At 34.1% G+C, this 12,564-nt stretch overlaps 1 protein-coding gene across 1 annotated transcript in view; it reads right to left on the minus strand.

The window, feature by feature from the left end:
• Positions 1–6,285, minus strand: part of LOC115211033 (KAT8 regulatory NSL complex subunit 1) — an 86,279-nt gene extending 79,994 nt beyond the window's left edge. The window contains exon 1 of the mRNA XM_029779891.2: positions 6,168–6,285. The gene's annotated coding sequence lies outside the window, so the exon portion shown is untranslated. The remainder of the gene's footprint in view (positions 1–6,167) is intronic.
• Positions 6,286–12,564: the final 6,279 nt, after the last annotated feature.

Raw genomic sequence — 12,564 nt, forward strand, 5'->3', positions numbered from 1 at the left:
ATGAAACTAGTTTTTAAACATCAAATAGCAATGGAGGTCCATCGGAATAAAATGGTTGAGGACCCCTACTTAATTTAATCTCTTATTACATGGCATAAATCTACCACCTCTAATACTACAGCCCCACTCAGTTGAGGGATTCTTGTCTTAAGAGTCACTTGATGACTTCATTAGTGCTGGTGTCACAAAAAAACTCAATAGATGCTGTAAAGTGATTGGTGTTAGGAAGGGCTTCAAGCTGTAGGAACCATGCCAAAGCAGACATTCAAGCTCAACACAGTCCTCTAACTTGCAGACACCCATCCAACACATGCCAGTATGGGAGACAGAAGCTAAATGATGATGATGCCTTAAATTTGCAGCCTTTGTGCCAAATTAGTTAGACGAGAAAATTTTTTTTTTTAAATAGTGATTTTTGACTCTGTAAAGGACCAAATGTGCAGGTGAGAGGGAAGAATAGTAATTGTGAATGGAATGGAGTGGCTTCACTTTTTTTCTCCACCAAATTCCAAAGAATTGAAAAACAAAAGCAACTATGCTAAGATGCACCAAATTAAATACCGTAAAGCATTCAAATAAGCTATATCTACCATGTGTATGATTTCCATTCAGATAAAAATTAATAAGATTTTGAAAACAGAGATGAGGACATTGCAGATAAAAGTGTTAGTTTTTCTAGGTACTGTATAAGTGGGTCACAGTTTCAAATTGAGATGCAGGAACTGCAGTATGCACCAGTTTTAGTCCACAAAACATTAAAAATGACTGCTTTGCTCAATGTCCCTTATTTGAAAGCAGTAAAGTGTAATTTGAGGGAAATTTAACAGCTCAGTGTAAAAGTTTGACTATTAACTCAATTAATGTAATGATCAGGTTGAGTGTAAATAAACTAGCTTTCTTTTTAAGAAATTATCTAGAGAATTCATATAACAGATCAAACATCTATTCTTCATAGTTCTGTGGTTGGCAATAGAAAAAAACATTTATTTCATCAATATACAAATATCCAAATTTGAAAATGTTAGCCCATCCATGTCAAGAGACAACGAGTATACAAAAGTGGGGTGCTGAATGGAATATCTATAAGATAAATGCTATATTCCTGTATGGAAATAACACATTTCACACTTAAATTAGGATTCTGATTCTTTGACCCTTTCAGGTACTTGTGAAATATTGATGAACCTCATTGCCTGCCAAAAAATTTGTAGCCGTTTGTCTATTAGAAGTCATTAAAGTATCTGTAAGAATGAAACATTAAGAAACCATAATCAGCTGATAGGTTAACTGGTCAAAGAAATCTGTGACAATTTCATATACAATTTGTCCAGTTAGGCTTCCCATCCATGTGGTTTTAGGTTTACACACACTGCATGACACCTTAGACAAGTGTCTTCTTACACAGCTTCAGATAAGGAGGTAGTAGATAGACACTTAAAGCCTAGTAAAAAGTTTGCTTTTCAATCACATGGTTCTGGGTTCAGTCCCACTGTATGGTACCTTGGGCAAAATGTCTTCTAGTATAGCTCAGGGCTAGCCAAAGCTTTCTGGGTGGTTTTGGTCAACAGAAATTGAAAGCCCATCATGTATATGCATGGTACGTTGGGCAAATGTCTTTAATGCCGTGGGTCAACCAAAAGCCTTGTGAGTGGATTTAGTAGATGGAAAGAAACCTGTTATGTGTACATGTATGCAATGTGTGTTTGTGTCTCTTTCTCTTGACATCACACAAAGAGTATCATTTGTTTCCAATATTCTGCAAGAACATGCCTGGCCATGGGAAAATACTATCTTGCTTGAAAACAAAAGGGTTTGCAACAGGAAGGGCATTCAAATGTAGAAAAAGTTCGCCTCAATAAGCTCCGCAAACATGGAAAAGTGGACATTAAAATTGTGCAATATGTCTGGACATGTCCTTTGTTTCCCATCTTCCATGAAAATACATCTGGCCATGAGGAAATTACAATTATATGGAAATAGATGAGAGCTAGCAACAGGAAAAGCAGCCAGCTGTAAAAAATTCTGCATCGATGAATAAGTACCAGTTGAACACGGGTTGATATAACTGACTTAACCCTTCCCTAAAAATTGCTGGCCTTGTACCAAAATTTGAAATCACTATTACTGAATACGTTGATGCAAGAACAGTTATATGGTTATCATATTTGTTTCACAACCACACCCTTCAGGTTCAATCCTACAGCTTTGCACTGTGAAAGGGTCTTATAAAGTCCGCCACAGCCACAAGAGGAGCAATTCTCTGAGTGGATTTTAGTACACAGAAACTACAAAGAAGCCTATTATGTGGGTATGTGCATACAGATAGATTGATGCATTTGGTGTAGACATGTATATAGTTTATATCATGTTCGGTAAGTTCACTGTCATCAATTCGCCACTGGGAAAGTTCACCATCATCAATTCATTGTCTTTTTTCTTTCAATAAAATAGTTTTTAACTAATAATGGTGAGATACTATGGATATTTTTCTTGGTAAATTTTCTTCATGGTGAATTGATGGCAGTGAACTTACTTGTAATCAGTTTGTATGTATCCATGTTTGTGTGTGTATGTGACAACACTGCTGGTTAAAACCAGTACCATGTTAAAATGGTACCATAACCATGCAATAAAATAACCAAGTATTGGGATCACTGTGATCAACTAAAAAACCCTGAAAATGGTACTGCAACATGGCCACAGACCAATGATGAAAAACAGTAAAGAAATATAAGAAAAGAGTAATACCTTAAAAAATTAAATTGTATAAAGTAAATGGCTTCTGGTTCAGTCCCACTGTGTAGCACCTTTGGTAAATGCATTTCACTTTAGCCTTGGGCAGACCAAAGATTTATGAGTGAATTTGGTAGATGGGAGCTGAAAGAAACACACTATATGTGTGTGTCTCTTTGTCTTGATATCATGTGATAGCTGTAAGGGTGTCACTATCATACAAGCAGTGTCATTCATTTCCAGTCTTCTATAAAAATATGACCAGCTAGGGCCTTACTCAGAAATAGATGAGGGTTGGCAACAAGAAGGGCATCCAGCTATAAAGAATCTGCCTGAACATATTCTATCTGACCCATATAAGTATGAAAAAAGACACATTAACCCTTTAGCATTTAAACCAGCTATATCCAGCCAAAATATTCTAACTTTTTTATTTTCAGACTGGCCAGATCCAGCTTCTGACATTTTACCTTACACTGTTATTCTAGAAATAAACAATCTCATCATTGAAATTTCAAAGCTACTAAGTAATGCATGACTAATGCAAAAAAAAATTTGAATGAACAAGCATTATATTTTAAGGAAATCTGAATGCTAAAAAGTTAAAACCATGATATTCAATGTTTGAAAGAAATAATATATATATATATATAGAAAAACAATGAAATTATCTGTAATTGAAGCAACAAATGTGAACTGACAATTTACATATATATATATATATATATATACTGTTCATTCATTGTACATCTGTTTTTCCAAGCTAACATGAGTTGGACAAATATGCATTCACGTATGGTTTTATTTTTACAGCTAGATGCCTTTCCTGTTGCTAATCCATAACTTATTTTAATCAATGGATTCCACTAATCTTCAAAAGCATAGTGCTGCAGGATGGTTTGTTTTACACACACATATATGTATATATTTATCTATTACTTGTTTCAATCATTAAAATGCAGTCATAGTGAGGCACCACCTGAATTTTTAGTTGGATAAATCAACCCCAGTACTTATTTTTCTTGTAAGCCTGGTGTTTATTCTATTAGTCATTTTACTGAACCACTAAGTTACGGAGATGTAAACACACCAGTACTAGCAGTGATGGGGAAAAACAAAGATACACATACGTGTGTGTGTGTGTGTATATATATATATATACACACACACATATATACGATGGGCTTCTTTCAGTTTCCATTTACCAAATCCTCTTACAATCTGGTCAACCTGAGGTTATAGAAGACACTTACTCCTAGTACCTCACAGTGGGATTGAACTGAGGACCATGTGGTTGGGAAGCAAGCTTCTTACCACACACCCATGCCTGCACCTATATATACATAAACACGAGTGGCTGTGTGATAAGTAGCTTGCTTACCAACCTGGAACCATGGTTCTGGGTTCATTCCCACTGCGTGGCACCTTGGGCAAGTGTCTCCTACTATACCCTCGGGCCGACCAATGCCTTGTGAGTGGATCTGGTAGATGGAAACTGAAAGAAGCCCATTGTATATATATATATATGTCTGTGTTTGTCCTCCCAACCGATGGTGGTGTGTTTATGTCCCTGTAACTTAGCGGTTAGGCAAAAGAGACCGATAGATTAAGTATTAGGCTTCCAAAGAACAAGTCCTGGGGTCGATTTGCTCGACTAAAGGCAGTGCTCAAGGATGGCCGCAGTCAAATGACTGAAACAAGTAAAAGAGTAAAGGAGTATACATACATGTAAGTTGCTTACACACCACAGGAAATAACTGTATAAATACAAGCCAACAAAAAGTAAAATCTTTTAAGACACCTTACTCTTAAATGAGGAAGAATACATTGGATAATGTGGTCCTGGATGCATTATGACTGACTAAAAGATGGGATAGTCATAGCTGGAACACCTTTGATTATAAAACTATTCAATTAGAGTTTGAGTTGGTGGGAATGGGGAGATCTCAACATTTTACAATACCCTGAATGACCACAAGGAAATGTCAGGCAAGTATTTCAGTGTTTCAGGTAACTGAAGAATGCTGTAATAATTTCAGCTTATTAAGTACAAATATTACAGAATACTATATCCATCCACATTTATTAGACAACCATTACTAATGGATTCAGAGAAAATAAAATTTTGTGAAATCACAAAGGTAAAATAGTCAAAAGTAGCAATCAAGCTCTAAAGTCAAAATGAGATGCTTTTTTATTTGAGTAGCATCACTTTAATAGAACATGTTGAACTTCTGAGTACCAGCGATCACAGACATTATTTTATATCTCTGTTTCTAAAATTGGAACAGTTTCCACTAACTTGAATATTTATGTTGTCACAAGTTATCTTAACCCTTTAGCATTCAGATTACTTTGTCAAATGTAATGCTTTATATATTCATGTTGTTTTAGATTAATCATGTAGCTTTGAGATTTCAATGATGTGATTTTCTTTTTAAGATTGACATTGTAAGGTGGGTGTGAGATGTTGGATCTGGCCAGTTTGAACATAAAACATGTAGAATATTTAAGCCAGTTTAAATGCTAAAGGGTTAAGCTGAATGACCCCCACTCCATTTATTAACTAATGAAATTCTTTGTTTTTGATCTATTTTGTACTTGTTTTTTTCCATGGGTGAGACAACTATATAATTGAGATAATGTTTTATAGTTGAATACCCTTAACTGTTTTTTGAATAGGATTTCACATATTTTTGAAGGTGCAATGGCACTGAATGATTTGTTGACAGGAGAAATGACAGCAACATTACTGCTTGTAGCTTGTGATTTTTGGAGAAATACAATTGTAAACTAACATGTATGCATATATGTATCATCAATTAACATCCACTTTTCCATGTCTGCATGGATCAGATGGAATTTGCTAGGATAGATATTTTCCATAGCCAGATACACATCTTGTCACCAACCCTTATTTCCAAGCAGGGTAATATTTCCCCAAGGCCAGAAGTGCTTTTTTTTTGGCTTGTATGACAGTGATGTTCATTTATATCAATTCCATGTCAATACATACATAAATACACAGATATAGATGTGTTTTTGTATGTGTTTATATAAATATATATGCAAATGAACTTCTTTCAATTTTTGTCTGCCAAATCTACTCACAAGGCTTTGGTTAGCCTGAAGATTACAGATGACACCTGCCCAAGGTGTTGTGCAGTGTGACTGAACCTGAAAGCACATAGTTGGAAAGTAAGCTTCTTAACCACACAGCTATGCTTGAACATATGAATAAAAAAAAACAGGTCTCTAAATTAAGGGCACAGGATGATAGCTGTGGTAAGGCTTGACTATATGATCTTCAGCAGTTAATCCGATACTAACCCACACTACTGAAAAAACATCACTTTTCATTTTTTTTTTTGTCTTCAATGCATTTTAATAACTTTTGGGGTTATGTTAAATTATACAAATAAAAATGTACTTACTGATTATCAAGGGGGTACATTCCATCATTTAACATCAGTAATTCCATTTAACATATGTTCAAATTTAACAAAAATATGATTTTGCCAAAAATGTAATAGTAAAGAAACCATCCTGAAAAATAAAAATAAATGATTACAATTAAAAACGTTACTAATTAGATGAAGTTAAATCCTAATTTGCATCATTCTGAAATTAAATTGCTTAAGCAAAAATACTTGAAGTCATAAAATCAAATTTAATCTGCATTCATTATCTACACTTAGCTAATACAAGTTCCAAATAAACTATTCTATGCTCATTTTACCTTATAAAATTTCATCCACAAAAATATCAAGTTTGATTTTGAAATCACTAAATATTTTCCATACTAAATTGGTTAGTGATAGGAAAAGTTTGTATCTAACAAAACTTCAAGTAATTAAAATCTGCTACAGTGGTGCGTATGTGTGTATGCAGCAATGCACAATTGAATTTCTTAGTAACTAAGATGTCTTATGCTTGCATGGGTCAGACAGAATTTTGTTGAAGTAGATTTCTTATGGTTGGATGCCCTTCTTATCACCAACCCTTACTTGTTTCCAAATAAGGTAATATTTCCCTTTGCCAGAACATGCTTTTACAGAAGACTGGAAATGAATGACACTGCTTGTCTGCTAGTAACACTCCTTTAAATCACTCAATGTCAAGACAAAGAGACACAAATACATATACGATGGGCTTCTTTCAGTTTCTGTCTGTGAAATTCACAAGGATTTGGTCAGTCCAAGGCTAGGGAGGAGACACTTGCCCAAGATGCCATACAATGGGATTGAGCCTGGAACCATGTGGTTCAGAAGCTAGCTTGCTAGACAGCCACCCTTGCTCCATGTACTGCATATATATATAGGGTCTTAGTTTGCAAGTAACATGGTGGCCTCAGTAGTGCTGGTGCCAAGGAAAAAGCATTAAATACACTCTGCAAAGTGGTTGGTATTAGGAAGGGCCTCCAACCTCAAAATACCATGCCAAAGTAGATGTTGGAACATCATGCAGTCTTTTGATCTGCCAGATACTGTAAAATTACTCAACCCATGTCAGTATGGTTGAAGATGATCTATATGTGTGTGTGTGTATATATATTTCTATATGTGTATATATATATATATATACACACACACACATACATACAGGTCAAAGTGCAATTTCTCGTTTACATAATATTCAAAAACAGCTGAAGTCATTATCATAGATGGATTTGATAATAGATGATATGTTCTGTTCAGTCTTACACTTTAAGTCCTCAAAGATTTTTTTTTTTTAATTACAATAGCATTCATTGCTATGCGAATCATTAGAACATCAGATAAAAGTCCTTGTGGTATATCTTCCGGTTCTGTACCCTGCACTGAAAATCTTGCGAAAATCAACTTTTTTTTTTTAAATAATTTTATGATGGATAAAGTACCAGTCAGATACTAGGGCTATTTTCCTTCATTCTCTCAGGATTAATGTATCTCGAAAATAACAACAACGCTAGAAGGAAAGCAACGGGGAAAACCACCCTTATATTCTCCCCACCAAATTTAATTATAAGCACAGAGTGCTTGTCGTCACCAGGGGTCGTTCGTTGACCTAATGGCACCAGGAAACAATTATAAAAAGGCTATTTCGTAACAAGACAGCTTTTAAATATATTTTTAAAAATTACATTTAGTTATTTAGCCCCAGGTTACTGCTGATCAAAAGCATTCTGTAACAATCCCGTCTTTTTGTATATCAAAATCAACAGTATCCAATATAGACGGTAAGGTGAGAGTTCTGGGATATTTGACTGCTAGTTCTAGCAATTCTAGCGGACAGATTCTTTTTCGGTCTGGTATGTGAAACCGAAGTTTAAAGATCTTGTGTGAAATTTAAAAAATAATAGCTTACTTTTATAATAAAAAAATTAACTAGGGTTAACATTAGAAGTCTAAAGTGTTTTATATATTTCGAGTAACCATCGACAGGTGCTGCACAATTGCCAAAGTTATTACTTCTAAAGTAACATAAGCAATCGCAAATAACATACCCTAGTTTTATAAACAATATTACAGACCAATATATCTTTATATTAACACGATCCAATTGTGTTAATCATAAAGAAAACTATCCACTTCACGAAAAATATATGTCCTTAAAATATATTAATCTAATATTAATGCTTGAACAGATGTTCAATATTAGTAAAAGAAAGAATAGGTTTTAGAGTAAGCACAAAATTTATACTAATTTCTCAGGTTTTAAACGATTTCAAAAATCTTGAGTAAAACTACCTGAAAGTCCGATTAAAAAATTTATTACAAGCGAAAATTTTGACAGGTACTAAATTGAAAAATGCGTTGAGTTTTGGAAAGGTTTTACACCTTGACAAAAAAATTAAAACGTATTATTTTAGAACAAGAAAAGATACTTCTCAAAATAGGCAGGTGAGATGAATCAAAATTGAAATAAAAGTTTTAATTACATTTTTTAATAGATAACGATAAAAAAAAGTGAAATCAAGCTCAGAATGTATGCCACGATGTCAACTTCAGAAAACAAGTTGGAGGAGTGGAGCTTTGGCAGCTGGGGCAATATCTAATGCAACTATTATCGCAGAGAGAAAACTCAGATCCACTGCCAAAAACTGACCTCGATCATTTAATTGAGAATGAAAGGGCGAGGAAGCAGTCAAATAAAGAACATTAGTAAACATCTATATTGAACTTTTCTTTCTGCAAACCTTGCTTTGAAGTATAGTTTTCACCGAACGCTTTTCAAGAATTAACCCCCTCCCCGCTTCAGTTTTTGTTCTGCTCTCTAATTCCGGCCAAGCATAATTTTCACTAGTATACACAAACGCATCGATGAAAAAAAATTCTTCGTATAGCCTAATCCTACAAATGCAATGATATAATTCAAAATTGAAATGACATTCGTTTGCAACGAAATACGACAGTTGCTTTTATGAATAAATACAGAATATTAATTTTTTTTTTTAAAAAAGAAAAACTCAAAACTGAAAGAGAGACTTTAGGAAATCTATATAATTGAATTAATAAATATAAAAAGAAATATCAACTACCTTTTCTGATAAGAAAATTTTAAAGCAAATTTCTCGATTTTGTTTCTGTATAAAATACGTTTTACTATAGTTTTCGTGTAGCAAAAACTATTAAAAGATGCTTGACAAATAAATGGTAAGATTTTTCCAAGATGCGATGTAGATAGTCGGTCCGAGTCGCTTACAAACCCAACAGGAAACACGCAATGAGGCCCCTTACAACATGCTGTACAGTAACTCAAGCAGCAGGAGTTAATTTCTCATTACATGTTAGATTTCTTGACGGAATTTGATCTTAAAAGTGAATTAAAAAATAGTTTCCATTCATTTAACAAAATAAAAAATACTAATACTAATTTTAAAAATCTTTAATTTAAAATTAAAAACATATATCAACATATCTGATGACGACAGTTTTATAAATTCAGTTTAACATTTTTGATGTTGAAAATTAAGTTGTGAGTTTTATTATTATAAAACTCAGGTAACAGTTAATTTCGTAAATATATTGTTACAAAGAAAATGTATTTTTTAATGCAGAAAATTTATCATAATTATCCCGGAAGTTCTAATGCATAGTTTCGGTTTCATTATTGAATTATGCAATCTTTCTATTTACATGAGTAACGCAACGCAGACTAGTGCAACTTTTTATTGAGGATTTTAACTAACTTTTAAACTTGCCAGTAAGAACTGTCATCTTCGCAAAGACAGTCTTCGAATTTATTTTATTATGTTAGAGTATACAATTTTAGAATTTTTAAATCAAATATTCTCATGGACTTCCACCTCCATCATCAAAAATGTGATTATTTTGTTGGTTGAGCAGTTTGGAAATCATAATTTGAAAATAATATCAGAATATTTTAATACTGATGTTTTTAAATACTTCAAAATTCATATTCCTTTTTAATCCACTTCTCATAAACATGGTAATGATACCTCTAATACAATTTCCAGATGTTATTCTGAAATATTATAAGGAAATTATCAATTAACTTTACTAAAACGTCTGGGCATCACTATTCCAGATTTTCAGATGTGTGTGTATTATATATATATATATATATATATATATATATATACATGAATTAAGTCTACCATTAGTTTCATGTCAAGAAAAGTCAGAAAATATCCTAGTGTCTTAATTTTTCAAGCTGATCACATGGAAAAAGGTGTTAAGAAACTAGGGTATTTTCCTATTTTTCCATGAAACCACAAATAAAGAAATTATATCCACCAATGCGGTGTTAAGCACTTGTTTTCATCATTTGACATTTACATATGTGTGTGTGTGTGTATATATATAGATACATATATATAGCAAACATGTAAATTTATTTATTAAACACTAAACTAAATATTATTTGTATGATGTTGGCAGCAAAATAGCTGTCATCCTATGGATATCAACTGGTGAAATAAGTATATTCATCTCATATATCCTGAATTTATTTGTATCCTAATACCCCTCATGAAACTGTTCACTGATTGGATTTACTGGATTTCAACTACATAGGACTCTACATTACATTTCTACATATTGGTTTAGTAGGATGTTTGTAGCCAGATCCACCAAAGGAGCTTCTTTGTGGTTACCACTGGATTATATAAATCCATATATCATGCATTAAATATATATTTATTCATTTAATGCACTCATACCCTTATATATATAAGGGAACAAGAAATTATGTGTGAGTGTATGTATGTTGGATATGATGTGAAACTGCTGGTTGTGAGGCTCTGGTCTGGGAGTTCTAACGTTTTGAGGAATGAGGAACTGCCTCTGAGCCATTACTGTTCCATGATCTACTCTAACCCAGAGTAGTAGCATCTATCAGAGACCCATCTATGGATTAACTAGCATATGTGATGACATTTCATCTCAGCACAGAAATACTCTTTGTTGGTGTCAGGGTGCTCAGTAAAACCACAAAGAGTGAGGAACTCTTAGCTATTGTCACAGTATCCTTCTAGGAGAGGGACACTGTTGTAAAACCAACAGTTTCACTTGGTTGCTGGTCATCTCACTTCAGCTTGTCACTAGGTTCTAATCAGAGAATCAGAGAATGGTATTTGTGTTGTACAGGCATTTATCACTAGAATCCAATGACATACAAATGCCTCTTTACGTTGACCTCATTTGTCATTCCATCTACTCGAAGTCCTATGGCAATGGAAGAGTGGTAACATGTGCAGACCTAACCAGTTGGAAGTGCACAGTAAGGCATATACAGGGTGTTCAGGCTAAACTTCACAGTCTGCATAACAGGAAATGAAAATACAATATCCCATCCAAAAATAAAAGTTTTTTTTTTTTTTAAAGATTAAAAAATAACGAGTTAATAGTTTACTCAAAGTAGCTATCCTCAGCTTCCACCATGGCCTCAAGACATCTTCAGAACCTGGCACAGGCATTCCTCACTGAGTCCTTGGGAAGATCTTTGAACACCTTGATCTTGGCCATGAGCTCAGTCTTGGTGTTGCAGAGTGGTTGATGTCTTTCTCAACTGCACCTTACACATAGTAATCCATGGGACTAGAATCGGAGGAATTAGGATTACAGAAATTAGGGATGAAGTTGTAGAAATTCTCCAACAACCACTTCTGACTCTTTCCAAAGGTATGGTAAGGAACCAAATCCTGTTGCCACTTATATGGCTATCCAGCAGCAATCCTCTCCAGCCAGGGTTTGATCAGAGTCTCCAGCAGCTTCACACAACAATCTGAATTGAGCCTAAGGCCTTATTTAAAGACATAGCATGAAATCACACTCACTGGAGGCACACCCAAAGGCCATCGCAATTTAGTGAAACTTGGTTTTCATGATGTCCATGCCATGTTTTACAGTGTTCACAGTGCATTGAGAAGCAGTCATGTTGGCATATTGACACCCATGAATCATCATGCATTCCTCACTGAGTCCCTGGGAAGATCTTTGAACACCTCCTTGATCTTTTCCAATATTCAGATGGCTTCCAATCCTCAATGTCAGCTAACTTTTTTGTAACTACAACTTTAATCCTTACATTCTTCAATGCCATAGATCATTCACCAATATATCAAGCTGTTCCTGAAAAAAGGAGACATTAAAAAATCATGAAATTTAGCTGGAACACCCTGTAGACACACGCTCACATACTCTTTTATGAGTTTCAGCTTAAAGTAAAACATTGCCAACAGGATATATATATATATATGAGAGAGAGAGACATATAGATACTCATATATACATTTAAAAAAAAACCTACATGCTTTGGAGAATGTTACTAGCCTCTACTGCCACAACAGAAGTCATGAGTAATTAAACAAGTCTTAGAAGATTGGTT

Source organism: Octopus sinensis, linkage group LG4, assembly GCF_006345805.1.
Source record: "Octopus sinensis linkage group LG4, ASM634580v1, whole genome shotgun sequence".
NCBI classification, from domain to species: Eukaryota; Metazoa; Mollusca; class Cephalopoda; order Octopoda; family Octopodidae; genus Octopus; species Octopus sinensis.